This window comes from Brachyhypopomus gauderio, chromosome 3, assembly GCF_052324685.1.
Source record: "Brachyhypopomus gauderio isolate BG-103 chromosome 3, BGAUD_0.2, whole genome shotgun sequence".
Taxonomy (NCBI): domain Eukaryota; kingdom Metazoa; phylum Chordata; class Actinopteri; order Gymnotiformes; family Hypopomidae; genus Brachyhypopomus; species Brachyhypopomus gauderio.
In genome coordinates this window covers 5,185,053-5,207,389 of record NC_135213.1, presented here as the reverse complement: position 1 = coordinate 5,207,389, position 22,337 = coordinate 5,185,053, and positions in this window count along the sequence as shown.

Below are 22,337 nucleotides of genomic sequence, written 5' to 3'. Positions count from 1 at the left end.
AGCACGCTCAGCATACTTAGCCTCACTGATAGAGAAAAATAAAAACAATCCTAGATTTCTTTTTAATACTATTTCTAAACTTACAAAAAATCAAGCAGGCACAGAACCTCAGATTCCAGTAAACCTCACTAGTAATGTATTTATAGATTTCTTTGATATAAAATAGAGAATAATAGACAAAATATAAAACCCTTTATTAGCAATACAACTGGTATGTCATCTGGTTTGGTTGATATTGATTTAAATTACATACCAGGAGAAAAACGATGCTTTTCATCCACTCCCAAAATCAGAATTGTAGAAAATAATTTCTTCCTTAAATTGTACTACTGCACACTAGACTCAGTTCCCTCAAAGTTATTAAAAGAGGTATTACCAGCTGTAACTGAACCTCTTCTAACTATAGTTAACTCATCCATTACAATAGGTCACATGCCCAAATCATGTAAATGATCAAACCTCTGATCAAGAAACCAAATCTTGATCCGACTGTGCTATCTAATTATAGACCCATTTCAAACACATCATTTATATCTAAGATCATAGAAAAAGCTGTTGCCCAGCAATTATGCCTATATCTGCATACGAATAACATATTTGAAAAGTTCCAATCTGGTTTTAGGCCCCATCACAGTACTGAAACAGCATTAGTTAAAGTAGCAAATGATCTCCTCCTTGCATCAGATCAAGGCTATGTATCACTGTTAGTGCTTCTTGATCTTAGTGCAGCTTTCGACATAATTGATCATAGGATCTTGCTAGAAAGGTTAGAACGCTGGGTTGGAGTCTCAGGCACAGCCCTTTCATGGTTTCAGTCTTACTTAACAAATCGCTTGTTAAGTAAGACTGATCGTTTGTAGAGCTCAATAATATTTCATCCAAATGTACAATGGTTAAATATGGGGTCCCGCAAGCTCCATCTTAGGACCACTATTATCTACATTATATATGCTACCATTGGGCACAGTTATAAACAAACATGGTGTCAATTTTCACTGCTATGCGGATGACACTCACTTTACATATCAGCCAAACCCGATGACAAACTCAGTTTAGGAAAAATTGAGGCCTGTGTAAGAGATATTAAATGCTGGATGTCTCTAAACTTCCTACAATTAAATGAGGACAAAACAGAAGTTCTCCTTGTGGGCCCTAAGGCCGCAAGACAGAAAATTCCAAATTTAATGCTTAATCTTGCAGACTATCCCATTACACCTGGCACAGTAGCCAAAAACCTAGGCATCATACTTGACTCCGACCTATCATTTGATAAATAAATAGATGATACTACTAGGATAGCTTTTCTACATCTCCGCAATATTGCCAAATTAAGAAATGCATTATCACAGGATGATGCAGAAAAATTGGTGCACGCCTTTGTTAGCTCTAGACTAGACTACTGCAATTCACTACTGTCAGGATGTTTCAAATAGGAATCTAAATAAACTTCAAATAGTTCAAAATGCCGCAGCTAGAGTTCTGACCAGAACTAGAAAATTTCAGGCATATTAGACCAGTCCTATCAGCCCTGCATTGGCTCCCAGTTAAATTTCGTATTGATTTTAAAATTCTATTATTAGCATATAAAGCACTACACGGGCTTGCTCCTGAATACCTCCAGGAACTTATTTCCTACTATGAACCCCCACGTCAACTAAGATCACAGGGTGCTGGTCTGTTATTAGTTCCACAAATTAACAAGGTAACAGCAGGGGAAGAGCCTTTTCTTATAAGGCCCCCCAGCTTTGGAATAATCTTCCTAAATGTGTCATTGTTCGAGTGTTGAATACATTTCAGGCCAACCCTTAGTCTAAGACTACACTTTAGGGGTCATAAAACAAGTCCGGTTGTTAATAAGGTTCGTGTGTCGTTTTTGTGTTGAAAAATTTGACCGCTATGCTGACTGTCCTTTGTTATACTTTAAATGGTCGCTGGGTTTCTCCTGTTAATGTCAGTTGTTTCTCTGTATCCCATGTATATATTGGCTATAAGCTATCGGTTCAATTTCTTCCTTTGTTGTTTAACAAATAGCATAGTATGTGCTTTGTCTGAGGTTTTCTAGTTTTGACGGTAAGTGGATGTATTTAATTTACGCTAGGTTATGTCCATTAGTATTGAAGTTAGGATTGTTTGTAGCAATGATCTATATTACTGGATTGGACATCACCTGTTGCCGCTATAGCTAGCGATGTGCCGCCCTCGGCGCCATTACTATGCATTGAGTCATGTCAGCAAAGCAGTGTAGTTCCTATGTGGGATGTGCATCCATCTGTCACAAAAACAGTCCTAGCGCCCTTATTTCTTATCCGATTTTGATAAAATATGGCTTAAATTAAAGGTGAGAATATTGCCGATGTTGTGATATGTAAAACTTCGTATTATCCCAAGAGATAAATTTATAAGCAGTCTGGGAAGTTTCAATTTAGGTAAAATTTTTACAAAACCCTGCATAAAGCCCTTTTCTTTCACCTGGCTAAAACTAAATAACACATGTATGTCATGTTTTTGATATTCAATCATAATTATGGTAAAAAGTTGTAAATAAATAACTTTGATAAGTTTTAATTATGATCACAATTCTGATATTGAAAGTCAAATTTATGAGTTTATCTCTTTATTTGTCAACTCTCCCTGTTACAGCTATAGTTTTCATAAATTCTTTAAGTGCAATACCTCTTATATATGTTCAAGTATATGAGATGGCATCAGTGTGGAGGAGCATCTTTGAGCAATACATGGCTAAATGTGTGTCACGTCCAGCCCCCTCCCTCCTCCCTGGTCCCGCCTAGCTCCCCCGCTCCCATTCGTTCCTCCTCTGTCTGTCACGCCCCCCTCGTTAGTGCCCACACACCTGAGTCTCGTTTCACCGTCTTGTCTCTGTGTATAAAGAACCCCGAGTGTTTCATTCCCTTGTCGGTCATTCCCTGTACGTAAGTTCCTCATTGTTCCTCAGTTGTACCTTGCATTCTGTTCATGCCTTTGCCCTTGTACCCTCTCTGTTTTGTTTCTAGTCTTTGTATGTTGGTTTGGTTCCCCCCCCGTGTTTCGTGCTTGTGTTTTTACTTCGTGCATGTTCCTCGTCTTAGGTAATCTCTTGTAGTTTATATTTCCTTGTCTGTTTAGTTTGTAGTCTACGCTATTGTTGTCCCAGCATCATTGCTCCCTTCATTGTATACCTCCCCTCACATATGTTTCGTAGTTCTCGGTCCATTGTGGTTTTTGCGTTTACGTTTCTCTGTAGTTTAGCTTACCCGTGTCGTTGGTGTTCTCTCCCTATCGTTAGCCTAGCTCCCTCTGCCTTCTGTGGTTAGTCGTGTTTGTCTCTCTCTTCATTAAAACCCTTTAAATTCTGCAATTGCGTCATGCCTGCCCGTCACAAACGTTACAGAATGACCGACCAGTTTAACGCGACGCAGTAGAGTTTAGATACGCTGGTTGTGTCTATACAACCGTTCGACAGGGACGCGTTCAGGGAGCAATTGGACTCCATCCAAGCCATGCTCGGAAAAGACGCTGAGGGTAAGCCGGGTGGCGATGCCCTCCCTTTGTCCCGTGCCTGAGGAGTATGACGGTGAAAACGGGTTGGTCAGGAGCTTTCTTCTCCGGTGTAAGATCTACCTGCAATTCCTCACGGTACCCACACCACCCGAGGACATACAGGTTATATTCATGCGGTCTCTACTAAAGGGAAAAGCACTGGAGTGGGCTAATATTGTCCTTGCGCACCGGGGTTACAGATGCATGGACTGTGGAGGGGTTTTGCCGGACATTATGTGAGAGGTTTGGTGGAGGGTTATATGAGTCTGCTCCCTCAGTGTCAACGGGGAGTACCTGCGGATCAGTTGGTCAGTAACGGGATCGAGACCTCCACACCCCTCGACGACACCAGCACTGCAGCCCGGCCGCCCGACGATGCCTGCACTGCAGCCTGGCTTCCGGATGATGCCTGCCCGGCGCCCCCCGATGACTGCATCCTGGAAGCCACTCCCCAACGGCCCCCCAAGAATTTTTTGGGGGGGACGCAGTGGCCACTCACCCCAGGAGTGGCCAGCTCGGGCCCCCAGATGACGTCGCTCCGGCCGCCACGCCCTCCGATGACGTCGCCCCGGCCGCCACGCCCTCCGATGACGTCGCCCCCGGCCGCCACGCCCTCCGATGACGTCGCCACGCCCGCCGATGACGTCGCCACGCCCGCCGATGACGTCGCCACGCCCGCCGATGATGTCGCCCCGGCCGCCACGCCCCCCGATGACGTCGGCTCGGTGGTCACGCCCCCCCGATGATGTCGGCTCGGTGAACATGCCCTCCGATGACGACTTCACGGCGACGCCGCCTGTTCCCGCTCCCCGCCAGCGGGCCCCGCCTGTTCCCGCTCCCCGCCAGCGGGCCCCCGCCTGTTCCCCGCGCCCCACCAGCGGGCCCCGCCTGTTCCCCGCGCCCCGCCAGCGGACCCCGCCTGTTCCCGCTGCCCGTCTGCGGACCCCCGCCAGTCCCTGCGGCCCCTCCGCCGGCCTCCCCGGCCTCCGCTGTTCCTCAGCCGGACCTGCCGGTACCCCTGGACCCTTCCCCGGCTCCCCTGGGCACTCCTCCGACTCCGCCGGCTCCCCAGGACACTCCTCAGCTTACGCCAGCCCCCACAGTGACTGCCTTGCCCGCCTGTGGGCCTGGGGCTGGCTCCAAGCTGAACTGTTCAGACACTGACACTCGTGTTAACCCTGTTTTACACTCGCCTGTGTTCCCTCTTTTGCCCTGTCCCCTCCCTGGTTTCCTGTTGATCCCCGTTCCTGTGTGCGTCTCTGTCCGCATCCACGTACCTGTCCCTGTGTCCATCCGTGGTAGTGTCCTCCATGTCCCTGTTCCCGTCTCTGTTCCACAGATCGTCACCCACTTTGTTCCCATCCCTGTCTCTGTCGTCCTCCGCCTGTTTGCCTCTGCATCTCAGTCCTCCCTGGTGTCCGGTCCTGTGCCCTTGACCCCATCTTGTCCAGCCCCCTTGGTCTCGCCCCCTGTGTCAACCCCCTGTCCTGTCTCGTCTGGCCCCGTTCCCACGTCGCCACCCGTTCCTTGTTCTGGTCCTCCCATGCGTCCGGTGTCCGGGCCATTGTCTCCATCCTGCCCCGTGTCTGTTGCCCCTGCCCCGGCTTCGCCCGTTCGTTTCCCTCTGTGTCATGGTGTCTCTGTCCCCAGCGTCTGTCTGGCCCTCCCTGGTTGGCGTGCCCCGGAGTTGCACGCCTTGAGGGGGGGTTATGTCACGTCCAGCCCCTCCCTCCTCCCTGGTCCCGCCTAGCTCCCCGCTCCCATTCGTTCCTCCCTCTGTCTGTTACGCCCCCCTCGTTAGTGCCCACACCCCTGAGTCTCGTTTCACCGTCTTGTCTCTGTGTATAAAGAACCCCGAGTGTTTCATTCCCTTGTCGGTCATTCCCTGTACGCAAGTTCCTCATTGTTCCTCAGTTGTACCTTGCATTCTGTTCATGCCTTTGCCCTTGTACCCTCTCTGTTTTGTTTCTAGTCTTTGTATGTTGGTTTGGTTCCCCCCCCCCCCCCCCCCCCCCCCGTTTCGTGCTTGTGTTTACTTCGTGCATGTTCCTCGTCTTAGGTAATCTCTTGTAGTTTATATTTCCTTGTCTGTTTAGTTTGTAGTCTACGCTATTGTTGTCCCAGCATCATTGCTCCCTTCATTGTATACCTCCCCTCACATATGTTTCGTAGTTCTCGGTCCATTGTGGTTTTTGCGTTTACGTTTCTCTGTAGTTTAGCTTACCCGTGTCGTTGGTGTTCTCTCCCTATCGTTAGCCTAGCTCCCTCTGCCTTCTGTGGTTAGTCGTGTTTGTCTCTCTCTTCATTAAAACCCTTTAAATCCTGCAATTGCGTCATGCCTGCCCGTCACAAACGTTACAATGTGGGTGAAATTAATTATGAAATTATGATGAGTTTAATATGAGAAAATAATGAGTTTGAATCTGAAATTTATGACAAAATTTGTCAGATTTTTTTTAACCTTCAAGTAGCAGAAAAGAGCTTACACAATTCAGTTCCCCACAAATACATAAATGAATTGACCTGACACAAAATATACAATTTTCAAAATCATTTATTGCAGCCACTTCTCATTGGCTACAGAATTTCATCAACTTTAATAAAATATTTATTATTAATAATATGGTCTGGAAGGTTGAAAATCTATGGCACTGCTCCTTCTCTAACATGTGCCCTCTTCAGTGTACAGTTGATATCAGTGGGCAGTGAGCACTGCATATCCCTGCTGTAGATGACGGTCCTCTCAGACGTCCACACTTTCTGACCCACAATTTGTACAGCTCATATTTTCTTTGTTTGTCGGGAAATCTATGTAGAAAAATGGCATTTATTAAAAAGAAACTGTATTAACCTGGGGTGAGTTTCCAAAAATGTTCTTAGCGCTAAGTACTTCGTAACCTCATTCTTACGTACGAACCTTTTGGGGAAACTCACCCCTTGTTGGTGTCACTCCTCTCCACTAGAGGGCGCCGCTCTTGTATTAAGTGCGTCACGATGCTCTAAGCTGGCTGCAAGAAGTAAACACTCCTGGTGAAATTGACACCATAGATCCAAATTATCCAGTCAAGGAAGCTCCAGATAACATAGATGATGACAACCCCATGTCAGCTGAGCTAGAAAACCTACGTGCCTTACGAGAGAAAGACCGAGAGAAATTTGAACTGCTGCTTAAGCGCAACGCAGAGGAGTTAGAACTGGAACTCCAGCGCATGCATCACAAAGCAGAGCTAGACGCACAGATGTTGCACAACCAACAAAAGATACAAGCTACAACAAATCTTTATTCTACACCCAAGGCTGGCAAGAGCCCATTAACAATGCGACCATCACTGTCACCGACATCGGAAGATTCAATCTCACAACTGCTTGAATTGTCAAAGCTGCAGTGTCAAGCCCAAGTAGACACTCTCAGGCTCCCACCAACTAATCTAATTAAGTTCAATGGTGACCCCCTTCAGTACTGGAAGTTCATTAGACTTTTCACCACAATGGTGGACAAAGAGTCTGTTGCTGCAGAAGAGAAGTTAACTCGTCTACACCAGTACACTGAAGGGAAAGCTCAAGATGCTATTAGTCACTGTTTATACAATCCCAATCCCAGTGCAGGGTTCCAGGAAGCAATGGAACGGCTGAGAACAAGATTCGGAAATCCTTATACCATCTCCCAGGCTTGGGTTGAGAAGGTTTTGAACTTTAAAGAGATAAGAGATAATGTGCAACTGAGAGATTTTGCAGACCAACTGAGAGGCTGCAAGGATACACTTTCTGCCATGAAGTGTGAGGAGGAGCTCAGTGGTCGCCGCACATTAGTTGAAATAATCAGCAAACTACCACCAGATCTTAGATCCAAATGGTTGAATATAAACTACGATATCACTAAGGCGGGACGTCTACCAAAACTCGAGGACATTGTCAACTTTGTTGAGACAGAGGCTGAGAAGAGGGCTGATCCAGTCTTTGGTAGCATAGTGAATTACAAGAAGCAGGATAAACCAGGCAATATTATGTTACACAACAAAGGATCAAAGAAACCTCATCCAAACTACTCTGCAAATGTTAAGGCAGCTGCAGTTCAAGAGAGCAAGTCTACACCTACCAAACGGCCAGCTAATTTGAAATGTCTGAAGTGTTCAGAGCCCCACTTCTTGAACCAGTGCCCAGCTTTTCGATCACTGACCGTGCCCGAACGCCTCATGTTTGTTCAGGAGAAACACCTGTGTCAAAACTGTTTCATGATGGGGCATAGGGCTGAGGAATGCACACGAAATTGGGTATGCAATGTACCTGGTTGTGGACAGAAACATAACAAATGGCTACACCCAAACCACACTAACAAGCAAAATGCAACAGCAAGTCAGAATGCCACGGGTGACAACAAAACGACTCAACAAAAACAACCTACCCAATCACCTAATGTCACTTGTGGATTTGCTGGTGCCGGAAATGGTAAAGTTTGCTTACCTATTGTTCCTGTGGTAGTTAGAGGCAAGGCCAGCAACATTAGTTCTGTCACCTATGCATTACTTGATCCTGGAGCAAACACAAGCTTGGTGTCAGAAGAGCTCACAAAGAAACTCAAAGTTAAAGGTAAACCTTCAAGGCTGGATCTTGATACTGTAGGAGGCAGCCAAGAAGGTATATTCACTCGGTGTGTGAACCTTGAGATAGACTCTCTGTATGATGGCAACATGTATACACTCAATGGTGTGAGAACACTAAGTAAGTTAAACATAGGTCTCAGCTGCCTCGCCACACCTGACGAGGTTGCTAAATGGGATCACTTAGCAGACATTCCTATTCCTAGTGTCAACTCCGATGATGTGCACCTTGTCATTGGACAGGATGCTCCACGCCTTCTCAGAGCTGAGGAATATCGTGTAGGTAGAGATGATGATCCATACGCCACAAGAACAGTGCTTGGTTGGGCTATAAATGGGCCAATTGATCATAAGGAAAGTGGTAAGAAGGTCAAAGCCTATTTCCTCAAATCTGATCACATTCTGCAAATGCAGGTGGAAAGGTTTTGGAAACTTGATGACCCCACTCAAAAGGACGATCTATCAATCAACGACCAGAAGGTGATTAAAGAGTGGGAGAATTCAGCCTCTAAAGATAGACATACCCTTTAAGGACAAATCAGTAGCACTGCCAAACAACATCAACTTGGCAGGACACAGACTACAACTCCTGAAACATAGACTGACAAAAAATGCAGACTTGCGAATGAAGTATGTGGAGGCAATGAAGTCAACCATCGACAATGGCTATGCAGAAGAAGTCCCAGATTCATTCTCTGACCGTGACGATGGCAAGGTATGGTACCTCCCGCATCATCCGGTGATTCATCCTCGTAAACCAGGAAAGGTACGGGTTGTCTTTGACTGTGCAGCTAAATACGATGGAGTATCACTTAATGATGTTGTTCACCAGGGACCAGACCTAACGAACAAATTAATAACTGTGCTAATTCGGTTCAGACAAGGTCCTGTTGCTATAATGGCAGACATCGAAGGCATGTTCAACCAGGTTTATGTAACGCCAGACCACAGAGACGTTCTGCGGTTCCTGTGGTGGAGAGACCATGATCAATGCAATGACGTAGTTACTTACCGTATGACATCTCATCTCTTTGGCGGAGTGTGGTCTCCAAGTGCAGCAAGTTTTGCTTTAAGAAAATGTGCATCTGACAATGTGCAGTTGTATGATGCAGACACCGTCTCCACTGTTGAGAAAAACTTCTATGTGGATGATTGAAATCTTCTGACTCACCTCAACAAGCCATCCATCTAGCAGCACAGCTGATCGACCTACTCAAGCAAGGAGGTTTTCACCTGACCAAATGGACAAGCAATTCTGCAGAGGTCCTAAAGTCTATACCAGAGCATGAACATGCAAATCACTCACCGTCGCTGGACCTTGATCGAGATCCATTAATGGAGAGAGCTCTGGGCGTGTTATGGGACATAAAAAATGACCAGCTCACATTTAGTGTAATGTAAAAGACAAACCCAACACAAAAAGAGGTCTGTTGAGCACAATAAGCTCAGTCTATGACCCCCTGGGCTTAGTGGGTCCATTTATTCTGAGAGGAAAGGGACTATTCCAGGCACTGTGTCGTATTAAGATAGGCTGGGATGAAACCATCCCCAGTGAGATTGCTGAGCAATGGGGCCGGTGGTTGGATGACTTGCCTAAACTATGCAAGCTGGAAGTTCCTCGATGTCTCAGACCGACAGTCTACATTCAGTCACAATGCAGCTCCATCACTTCAGCGACGCGTCTGAGTTGGGATATGGTGCTGTCTCCTATCTCAGGCTTGTTAACCATAACGACATGCACTGTAACATCATCATGTCCAGGAACAGGCTGGCTCCAGTCAAGACAACCACCATCCCACGACTAGAACTGGCAGCTGCAGTGGTAGCAGCGCAGCTCGATCAGAAAATCCGCCAAAGCTTTGAGCTGCCCTTACTGGATTCTGTCTTCTGGACTGATAGCACCATTGTGCTGCATTACCTGAGAAACGAAGATAAAAGGTATCAAACCTTTGTCGCAAATAGAGTTTCACAGATCCGTGAAGTCTCAACAGCCTCACAATGGAGGTATGTCTGCACAGAATACAACCCTGCAGATGATGTTTCTAGAGGATTATCAGCTGAAGAACTTGCAAGCAATGAGCGTTGGCTCAAAGGCCCTGCTTTCCTTTGGCAGAAGGAAGAGTTTTGGCCTCTCCAGCCTGAGCTAGGTAGCTTACCTCCAGAAGCAGAGGTCAAGAAGTCAAGTCAGACGTATACAGTCTCATGCAAGGTTACTACTCATTTAGCAACTGATTGTTTCATCCAAAAGTATTCCTCCTGGTACAAACTCAAGCGGGCTGTGGCATTGATCTTACGAGTGAAGGATATTCTGTTGAAAAGGACAACAACCAAACTATGTGAACCTATATCTCTTAATGACCTGAAGCGGGCAGAGATTTCCATCATTGACTATGTTCAACGCTCCCAGATCAATAGTTCACTGAGGCATTCATTTAGAGGTATCGCACAGCTTGGATACAGATTCTTTCATAAATGCTCTACAGCGCTTCATGGCTCGCAGGGGAACACCTCAACTGATACGCTCAGACAACGGATCAAATTTTGTTGGTGCCCGTAGCGAATTAAAGAAGGCGCTAGATGACTGGAATCAAAATAGGATTGAAGAACATCTGCTCCAAAGAGAAACACAATGGAAGTTCAACCCCCCAGCAGCCTCACACATGGGAGGCGTCTGGGAGAGGCAAATCCGTACTGTGCGCTCAATCCTGTTGGGTCTTACTGGTCAACAGTCTCTGGATGATGAAGGGTTAATGACACTCTTCTGCATCATTGAAAAAATTGTCAACGGACGACCACTAACAAAGGTGTCAGAGGACCCAAGAGATGGTCAGCCTCTGACTCCCAATGATTTACTTTTGCTAAGACCTGAGTGTTCTTTACCCCCTGGTCACTTTGTGAAGCAGGATCTGTACCGTCGGCGCTGGCGTCAGGTCCAGTATATGGCGGACATTTTCTGGACTCGGTGGATGAAAGAGTATTTACCTAGTTTACAGCAGAGACAGAAGTGGACCCACCATTCCAGAAATTATCAAGTAGGTGATCTTGTACTAGTCCTTCATGAATCAACACCTCGCAGTCAGTGGCCTCTCGGCTTGGTCATTGATGTCAATGCTGGAGCTGATGGACTGGTACGTTCAGTACAAGTAAAGACACAAACAGGTATTTATACTCGCCCCATCCACAAACTATGTTTGCTGGAAGGAAATATGGATGGGTAGGCTCTGCAGACTCTCAGCTTGTGTTTCACGTGGACTGTTGCAATGGCTGTTAGCATTGTATTTAAGATTGATAGTTGTTGCTCTTCTCAATGTCTTGTTCTGTAGTCGTTCACCAATTTTATTTGGATGACCATCTGTTGAGGTCATCGGGGCCGGGATGTTGGTGTCACTCCTCTCCACTAGAGGGCGCCGCTCTTGTATTAAGTGCTGGCTGTCACGGTACGGTGGCCCCCTACTGGTTGCCCCCGTCTACAGCAGCAGCTTGTCCTGTGGGTGTGGCGTTGTGTTCGTCCCTCAGGTGGGCGGAGCCCGCGATCCGTCTCACCTGAGGGTCGTTTGTTCGTCTATATATGTCTTGTCTTTGTACCAGTTGACTGCTGGTTATTATATCCTTAATTCGGATCAGTTCACGGGTTTTGGTTTGCGCACTTTACATATTAAACCATCCTATTTCCCTGAGACTTGGCGTGATCGCTTCTATTTATTTTCGCTCACCCTGCCCGTCACAGAATAACCAGCCACCCTTCGGAAGCCGCCAGTCTCCTTTACTTTCTCCTTCGTTCGTGGTCATGTCTCGTGGTAAGTGTTTGTCTGCGTGGGGTTTTGTTTGAAGAGCTCCGCCGTGCTTTTGTGTTGTGTGTGTGTGTGTGTAGCACGGCGAGGACCAGGGCAGTCTGCCCTGAGACAGCTCTTCATGTCCGTTGTTTGTGTGTCGGAAGAGTTTCGCCGTGCGTTTGTTTTGTGTGTTGCACGGCGAGGACCAGGGCGTCTTCCCTGTATACTCTTCATGTTTTGTGTGGGTGAAGTGTACGTGTGAATGGGTGTGTGGACCAGTGTGTGTGCTCGTGGTGTTATATGTTTAGTGTTTCGTGTGTGACGCGGGTGCCGCTCGTCACTGTCGCCTCGCTCCCCTGTCGTCTTGTGTTTTGTGTGGGGGAGCGACTGCGAACCTGAGCGGCACGTCACAATACTACCGAGCGCGCATGTAAGAGTCCTGTTCGTTCATTGTTTGTACAGTTTTTTTGTTTGTCTAGTCTTTGCGTGTGTGTTGTTCTTGCGTGCCCGTGATTATGTTTTGTGTAATTCCACACATGCTCCTCCCCCTTGAGTGTGTGTTGGGGGTGGACCAGTGATGGTCCCGTGCCACGGGGAGTGGCACGGAGGGCGTCGCTCCTGAGGGAGGCCCTGACCAGGAACGTGGGGGGTTCTCCTGAGCAGGTGGAGGTCCCCTGCTAAGACGGAGACCCCTCCCCCATTGTAAGGGGGATCAGGGCAGTGCGCGTCTATGTTTTGTGTTGGTGTGTGTGGGTGTGTGTGTGCATTTTGTGTTTTATGTGCAGGTGCTTCTCCCTGGCGGTGGGTCGTGGTTTTCCTGGACCTTGTGGGGGTCTCCAGCTGGCAGGAGCCCCCTTATGTTGTGGGGTGACCGGAGCCCGGTCGGAAAGAGCCCCTGCCTAGAGGGCTGGGGCCCCCGGATGTTTGGGGACGATAGGGCTCTGGTCCGAAGAGCTCCTGCTGAAGGTGGAGATCCTCCCTCCTTCTCGGGGTGACCAGGAGGCCCTTGGGGGCTGTTCCCCAGCCCGCGATAAGGGTGCTCTGGGCCTCGGTCTCTGGCGCTCCTGGGTTTGGTGGAGGAGTCCACCTCGTAAAGTCAGGCCCCGGCTGGGGCTGACTCCCCAGGAGGCTGGGGTGGCCCCTAGCAGAAGGCAGGGGCCAGCTCCGGGAGGAGGTAGGTCCAGGAGGTGACTTAGCCACACCCCAGGGAGGTAACCTGCACACATACACCCCGGACGGACATGGAGCCGTGGCCCGCCGTCCTCGCACCTATGGGGCTATGCGGCTTAAGGCCGGTTAGGGCGTGAGGGCCCTGTGACCGACCGGGGCGTGGTTTTGTCTTGTTGACGGCCCAGTCGGTCCAGGGTCCCGCCCAGGTAGGCGAGCTAACCTGTGTTTTGTGTTTCAGCTCCGGGACTACAGGTGGTGTGTCCCTTGTCCCTGCCTGCCTGCCCCTTTGTTTTGTGTGCTGCTGCTGTAGGCCGCACAGCCGGTGGAGGGGAGTGCGGCTTGGGGGGGGGGGGATCTGTCACGGTACGGTGGCCCCCTACTGGTTGCCCCCGTCTACAGCAGCAGCTTGTCCTGTGGGTGTGGTGTTGTGTTCGTCCCTCAGGTTCGTCCCTCCCTTATTTTCGCTCACCCTGCCCGTCACACTGGCGTTCTGACAGCCAAGTAAGAAATACGGCAAGACGGCTCATGTGGCTGAGACGGCTAAACAACTAGCATATTTAAATGCAGTTAAAATTGCACACAAAAGTTAAAATAACATTGCCCCAACGTGGTAAGTGATTCGGTTTTATATTAATCATCTGTTAGTTTCTGTGTTATTCTGCCTGAGTGTTTTATGTGAGATACGTCGCTGTATTTAATTAGAATGTCTGTGAAATGTACGAGTTTGGTTTAAGTTTGTGTTTAGATATGTAACGACCTCATATTATGTGTATTTATTTGTATTATTCTGAATATTATATTTTCATTCATTTACAGTTTAACCAGCGATTACAGTTAATGCTGTGTGTAACCAGAGGGCAATAAAAAACAAGAAACAAAACACAACAACGAAGTTTATGTTATTCGTAACACCCCTGTTGATTAAAAAAATAATTATGACAAATTTAATTGACTTTAAATTTTCATTTGGTTTCATTATTTATTCAGTTTGTGTGAGAGAGTATCTATGGGACATGCCAACTAGACTGAACATCGGTCCCAGTAATACAGATTTAGAGATAATTTTAATTAACATCATATTTACAACATTATCCTAACATGATAACAATATTAATAACAATACATTGTAATTTGTTGGAACAGAAAACTTGTTTTTAAGTGGGTTTACTCGACATAGCTTTATCAAAATCAAGCTAGCATGGACAGTCAACATCCCTCATCTCCGCTATTTTTAAAAAAATAAAAATTGTTTTACTGACCTGTGAAATGTTATACCCTTTGATCTTGTGATATTTATGTCATAGTTTTGACAATTTATTGCAAAACATTGAGTCCCTCTTTGGGATTCCTTACGTGACTGTATGCTAGATCTAATTTTTATGTCCATCCATGAATGATCCTCAATGCACAACTCAATGCATAGTAATGATGCCTGTGCGGCGCATGCTAAGTCACGTGATGTCCAATCCAGTAATATAGATCATTGGTTTGTAGACAGTATGGGTTTTGTCCCTCCTCTGTATTTAGTAACTAAGTAATCAATCTTAGTTGAACGTCTTGAGAAATGTCTCAGCGCGTGCACCTGTTGCGTAGGGACAGTGTGCCTAGACAAGCAGACAAGCAAGCAAAAGGTTACATTTCATTCGTGTATTTGCATCCGCCTCTTAACCGAGAATTGTTACATCGCCGCAAAATAGACCAACTGGCTAAAGTGCACACGTTTAACTCGCAAAATTATCAAACGCTGAGAAGATTTAGCTCTGTGACACATGTACAAATACTGTTTGTTGGGGGTTGTTCATAACCAACTAGAATGAGCAGGGTCTACACAGCAGATATTCAGGAAGATACACCACAACCACCGTATGAGTTAAACTCGGTAATGCCCACTAAGTTATCCAGGAATTAATGTAAAAACAGGAATCGTACGAATAGATAAAAATCGGCAACGTGGAGTTTAAAACGCGCGAGTTACCCTTGACACTGGACATTAATACTTAAGGTTAATATGCCGTGGGGTGAAGTGCAAACTGCGTTTTAAAAGAGACTTGGATGGAGTAGTTATAAATAGCACACACACAGCGAAGTGACTTGAGTGAGGTAGACATGTCAGTGAAACGGTGAGGTATTTGGATAGCTAAAACTGGACAAGCTGACAGCAGCTAGAGAGCTTGGCTCTGGGACACTTAGAGGAGTGATGGTAATTATAATAATAATAAAAACAAATACTTGAAATCTTTTACACTGTGGGCCTTGAAAATATAATCTAGGAAAGTAGCTTTTTGAATAATAATCAACATTTCCATGTTTTTCTAATTTTGGAATAGGTTTGTATGTTGTCAGTTTAATATGAGAAACCTGATGCCAGTTAAAGTGACTAGGAAATGTTTAATAATAATAATACTCTGTATTGGTATAGCACCTCTCATACATGCATGTAACTCAAAGTGTTTTATAAAATAGACAAAAAGTGAAATGTTAAAAGAAATTAAAGATAAAAATAAATCAAACATAATAAAAGAATGTAATAGAGTGACAAATTATAAGATAATATTGCAATAAAGAAAGTAAGATGGCAATTAGGATAGAGTTGGAGTTTCTTAATAAAAAAAAAACAGATCTAAACAGGAAGGTGTTGGGACTCTTCTTGAAGCTGGGCAGAGATAAAATGTCTCTGAGCAGCTGTTGCACTCCAAAAGACCTCAGAGCACGGGGGGTCCGCCCCAGAGACCTCAATATGTCCCCTAAGTGTATTATATTATGCAGTAGTATCAACAGTATGGGTTTAACCAAAATTTTAGAGGAAGGGGTTTTGGGAAGGGGCAAGGAAGGTCACAGTGATCCTGGCAACTTCTTTGTGGCAGGTGGGGTGGATGTTCTCTTTCTGTTCAGGAGAGTCATTGGACGAAGGAGAGTCCCCACAGAACCGTAGGATGAAGGAGGGCCAGAGGTCAGAGGTCCAGCACCAAACCCTTCTGCAGTACCAGGGCAATGGCGGGGCCCTGATGAGAACTCGGACAGCAAAGCTACGGCAAACCCTATGTTGTCCCTCACTGGCGGTACTCAAAGACTATCATTTCTGGCTGGAGATTATCAAAGTCTGCACAGAACTGTTCTGATGACTGTACAATGTGGCCAGCAGGCCACTAAACACAGGTTCCTGAGACCAAAGACTGCACCTGTTAACCTGTGGAAGAGACATTACAAATACACTGTTTACAGACAGCAGACACCTGATGCACATGATGTCCACAGACTGGCCTCCATGGTTGCTATCTACAGGGGTTTCCTGAAGTCTCACTCATGAGCCGTGAGGGGTGTCCACTCCCAGTTCATTTCTTGGGAGCCAGATCACTTTGATTGAACCTTTGTCCTGCCACCCGACCCAGTTTATGTTATATTGTCTTATGACATAGGAGGGGATCCAATTCATGGGAGGAATTTGAAGAACAGATACAGGATCAGGTAAACTAGGTTATGTACTGGGGCCTGAATCAGGTATACTAGGTTATGTACTGGGCCTGGATCAGGTATACTAGGTTATGTACTGGGGCCTGGATCAGGTAAACTAGGTTATGTACTGGGGCCTGGATCAGGTAAACTAGGTTATGTACTGGGGCCTGGATCAGGTAAACTAGGTTATGTACTGGGGCCTGGATCAGGTAAACTATATGTACTGGGGGGTGGCAACCCTGCAAAGCTGAGACATGCGCAACAGTGCTGGTAGATAATGGGAGATTCAGCCACTCCACACATCTAATTATCTTCACACCCTGGTCACATGGGTAAGGAGTAGGTAAACATGATGAGGAAAACCAGTACATGGGTAAGGAGTAGGTAAACATGATGAGGAAAACCAGTACAAGGCATCGGGTAACAACTAACTTTGAGTGTGAGCTAATTTAAATCTTGTAATAACTAGTGTATTAAAATAACTGCATTTGACTAGTATTTTCCATCACAAAGAAAGACTTATTTTAAATTTAATTTATGAAAGTTTAATTTAATTTATTAAACAAAAACACACATTGGCACAGGCAGTGGACTTAGCAGTTACTGATTAAAACTTATTTTTCTTTTTAGAAGTTTCTGAAACACATTCCTGAATGGTATTTCAGAAAAGGGGGAGATGCACCTGTTAGATAACACCATACACACAGCATGAAGCAGAAGTTGTACGTACAGAGTGACAAGATAACAAAAGGGGGTAAGCTGAGAGACAGAGGCAAATAGGAGCTCATCAGATGGTTTGCAGGGCAGACCACAGGACCTAGAGCTACTTAAAGCACAAGAATAATTTACCCCAGAGAAAAAGTAAATAAATAAATAAATAGATAAAATAAAATAGCATTATTGAGTAAATATGGTAAGAAATAAGGTCTGGAAAGGACCAAATGGGAAACCAATTTTACAGAAACTATTGTTTCAAACCAGTGTTAACTGAGGTATACGGGGTAGCACGTGGGTAGAAATAAATGAAGGAAAATTTTGGTTACTGATGGCACCTATACTGACATAATAGCTGATTGGACAGAGTAATGTGATATTTGAAATATGCATAACAGCTGTCATGCTTTAAGAGAAGGTCTAAGCATGCTCCTCGGACTACAGGAGATAAGATATGATAATTCTTCATTAATCACTCAGTGGGGAAATTTGCATTGTTACAGCAGCAGAGAATAGTGTAAGGAAATGCACATATGTAAGGTTCTGTACAAAATGCAATGAATAGAAGAGATGAAATTTAGATTGACTACATGGGTATGGTGATACCAATACGGGGACTAAGGTATTTGTTTGTGGCTGAGGATAAATTTTCAGGTTGGGTAGAAGCATTTCCACCAGGGCAGATGACTCGAGGTCAGTCTGCAAAATGTTGATAAAATTACTGGATAGCCTACTGCACCATTGTTTATTAAATTAAGTGTGCTCAGAGAATGGGATGCACTTTACAAGCTAGGTGTGACGGGCAGGTGTGAGCAACAAAAAGGAAGCGATCACGCCAAGTCTCAGGGAAAAAGGGTGGTTTAATATAAAGTGTGCAAACCTAAAACCCGTGCAATAGATCCAAATTAAGGATATAATGACCAGCGGTCAACTGGTACGAAGACAAGACATATATAGGCAAACAAACGACCCTCAGGTGAGACGGATCACGGGCTCCGCCCACCTGAGGGACGCACATGACGTCACCAAACAACAACAACAACAGCCGCTGTGGACGGAGGCGGCCGGTAGGGGGCCGCCTCACCGTGACAGACCCCCCCACCAAGCCGCACTCCCCTCCACTGGGTGTGTGGCACACAGCGGCTGCACAACAACACGAAGGGGCAGGAAGGCAAGGACAGGCAGGGACACACCTCCTGCAGTCCACGAGCTGAAACACAAAACACATAACATTAGTCAGCTCACCTCCCTGGGCGGGACCCTGGACCGACTGGGCCGTTAACAACACATAACCACGCCCCGGTCGGTCACAGGGCCCTCGCGCCCTAACCGGCCCTTGGCCGGTGAGCCCCACAGGTGTGAGGACGAGTAGCTATGGCTCCTGTGTCGTCCTTAGCGTGTGTGTGTGTGTGTGCAGGTTACCTCCCCGACGCGTGGCTCCTGGACCTACCTCCTCCCAGAGCTGACCCCTGCCTTTTGCTAGGGGTCACCCCAGCCTCCTGGGGGAGCCAACCCCTCCCGGGGTCCCTCATCACAAGGTGGACTCCTCCACCCAACCCAGGAGCGCCAGAGACCGAGGCCCAGAGCACCCCCGACGCGGGCTAGGGAGCAGCCCCAAGGGCCTCCTGGTCACCCTGGGCAGGAGGGAGGATCTCCTCCCTCAGCAGGAGCTTTTCAGACCGGAGCCCCATGGTCCCCAAACATCCGGGGGCCCCAGCCCTCTAGGGAGGGGCTCTTCACGACCGGGCTCCGGTCACCCCACAACACAAGGGGGCTCCTGCCAGGTGGAGACCCCCACAAGGTCCAGGTACACTGCCAAGGAGAAGCACCTGCACAAAGAACACAACCTCACACACACACCACACACATACATATATACAAACACGAAACACAAACGCGCCCTACCCTATTCAGGGCCTCCCTCGGGAGAGACGCCCTCCGTGCCACACCCCATGGCACGGGACCACAGCCGGTCCCCCCCCAAACACACATTTAAGGGGAGGAGCATGCGTGGAATTACATGTAACAGTTGACAACACGCTAAGACAAAACACACACGCAAATACTAGACAAACAAAAACGGTGTACAAACAGACAGACGGAACCCATCACATGCGCGCTCTGCTTACACACACACACAGTGACGCGCGCCGCTCAGAGCCGCAGTCGCTCCCCACATTAAACACACGACACACGGGGAGCGAGGCGACAGTGACGAGCGGCAACCGCGTCACACATAAAACAGTCAACATAGAACATAACGAGCATGCACACTGGTCCACACGTCCGTCACCCGTACACACATACAAAACACACACGAGAGTCCACCAGGCAGACACCCTGGTGTTCGCCGTGCCACATACACACAAGCGCACGGCGAAACTCCCGCAACATACAACGGACACGAAGAGCTGTCTCAGGGCAGACTGCCCTGGTCCTCGCCGTGCTACACACACACACACACACAAAACACAAAAGCACGGCGGAGCTCTTCAAACAAAACACCACGCAGACAAACACTTACCACGAGACATGACCACGAACGAAGGAGAAAGAAAAAGAGACTCGGCGGCTTCCGAAGGGTGGCTGGTCATTCTGTGACGCGCAGGTGTGAGCAACAAAAAGGAAGCGATCACGCCAAGTCTCAGGGAAAAAGGGTGGTTTAATATAAAGTGTGCAAACCTAAAACCCGTGCAATAGATCCAAATTAAGGATATAATGACCAGCGGTCAACTGGTACGAAGACAAGACATATATAGGCAAACAAACGACCCTCAGGTGAGACGGATCACGGGCTCCGCCCACCTGAGGGACGCACATGACGTCACCAAACAACAACAACAACAGCCGCTGTGGACGGAGGCGGCCGGTAGGGGGCCGCCTCACCGTGACACTAGGAGCTAAAATTTGTGGAAAAAAAATTTGGGTTTAAGACACATATGGGTTGGTTTATCATTCTCAATCTCAGGCTAAAATGGAAATTATAAATGGTAAGTATAATGGTAAAGGTATGTGCACAAATGTATTGGTATTGTTGGCCAAAAGATGTTCAGTGAATTTTGTTACAGGATTCATGCCGTTTGAGCTCATGAAAGTGAGAAGTTTTCGGGGGTCCCCCAATGCGCTTGCGAAACCTGACAGGTACACTCGGGGTCGTACTAGGAAGGTTACAATGAACTAAAAAAAGCAAGTTGTGAAGCTTATTCTGTCCAGGTACCAGGAGAGGAATCAGAACCAACGTCAGGAGCAGACCTGCCCGTCACCAAATAGGTCCTGCTCAAGGAGGTGGTCGGAGCCCAGGTGGACCAGTCCATTCAAAGACACCGAAAGAACTTTATATTTTATAATGTTGTTTTTACAGGCCTTGTGTAACATTGTTTATTTGTCTATATGTTTTTGTATTATCATTGAAAGTAGTAGCAGTGTGATTGTTAGTATTTAACAACATGTTAAAGGACCTTACAGGGGACTGCCCCCTGTCTATGTGGGTCCATGGTGGGTCAAGGCCAATATTGTTGTAATAGTAGCTGTATAATGGAGATCGCTTGGAGAGTTTCACATAAAGCTTTAGGGGTTGATAATCCTACTACAGGCCGGCAGGAATGGCCATTTAGCAATAATAAAGTTCAAAGGTCATCATTTTTCAGAAAGACGCACATCCTACCAAGAACCTAGTTACTCTATCAATAGAATTGGGATGTTTCACCTGGAGTACTGGCACATCCCTAGTACAGGTTGTGAGCCAATCAGGCTCAGACACCTTAGGCCTGATTAAGATAAGCATAGCATGGTTTAGACCTGTCCCAGTAATCCAGGGACCAGGACCAGCACTTGCAGACAATACAAGGAACAAGGCATCTGTGGATCAGATTATACTAAATGGACACGACAGCAGATAATTAATTAACTAGGCCTGTGTTGAAAAAATCGATTTTCCAATTCAGAATCGATTCGCATATGATGATCTGATAATCGATTCGTATGTCCAAAGATGGATTTTTTTGTGAACTTTTACCCCCGCCTCGTCACTGAATTCACACAGGCGTGCTCGGTCTAACTAACTGTAAAACAACATGGCGTCGGACAGTGACGGTAACGACGATAGTCAAATCGGCAATCTAAAAACAGAAGGACAGTTTATCCAGTGTCAGTGACTATTTACAGTTAGTCCATGTCACTGACAGTTTACCCAGTGTTTTTACAGTTTAAAAAAGTTAAAAATGTTCTTGTAACGTTGGGCGCAAGGCGATGGACGAGACAGAATCCTTTGCACTTTCCAAATCGTTACGTTTATTACATTTACCGAAGTGCAGACAGCGCACATAAAACACGTTTACATAGAACATGTATGACTCAAACAACGAGCACAGGACGCTGCACGAACGCACATTAAGTACACAAACCACACAAACCCCACGTGATGACGAGACGAGCCACAGGTGAGGATTATCACAAGACGCACCCGCACCCACGGAGATACACAGACGCAGACGAGTAGACGCAGACAACATTAACACATGCCCAACAGGGAGGGGTCGGGGACCGTAACGTGAGAGTTCTGTTCTTATAATCTCACTTTAAAGAAAAATACACGTTTACATTTTATACTTTCAGTTTATTAAGTGTGAGCACTTTTAAAATAAAAATGCATTTGGTAGCAACAGCTTTTGGGTGACTTCTTAATTATTTCAATCATAATAATAATGCACTGGTTAGTGTCCCAGTAGGAGTCCACTGTTACAGATATAGACACCTCAAAGATGTCCTCTGTTTATTGTCCTGGATTACATTTCTTGAAGGTAAATTTATGATTACCCTTTTCACCAGTCTTCCAGCCATCAGTAACTACCAACTACCAGTAACTATTTGCTGATTAATATTGATATAATACTAGTTTTAACATGTTGCTTCTGTACATAGTCAGGAAACAGCTCAAATAAATACATTTTTAATAACACTAAACCCCGAATTGGATCGAATTGATTAAATCGAAATAAATCGATTCTTAATCTTCGGAATCGGATCGATTCTTGGAATTTGAATCGATACCCAGCCCTATAATTAACTGTTTTATTATGTCTGTGTTAACTTA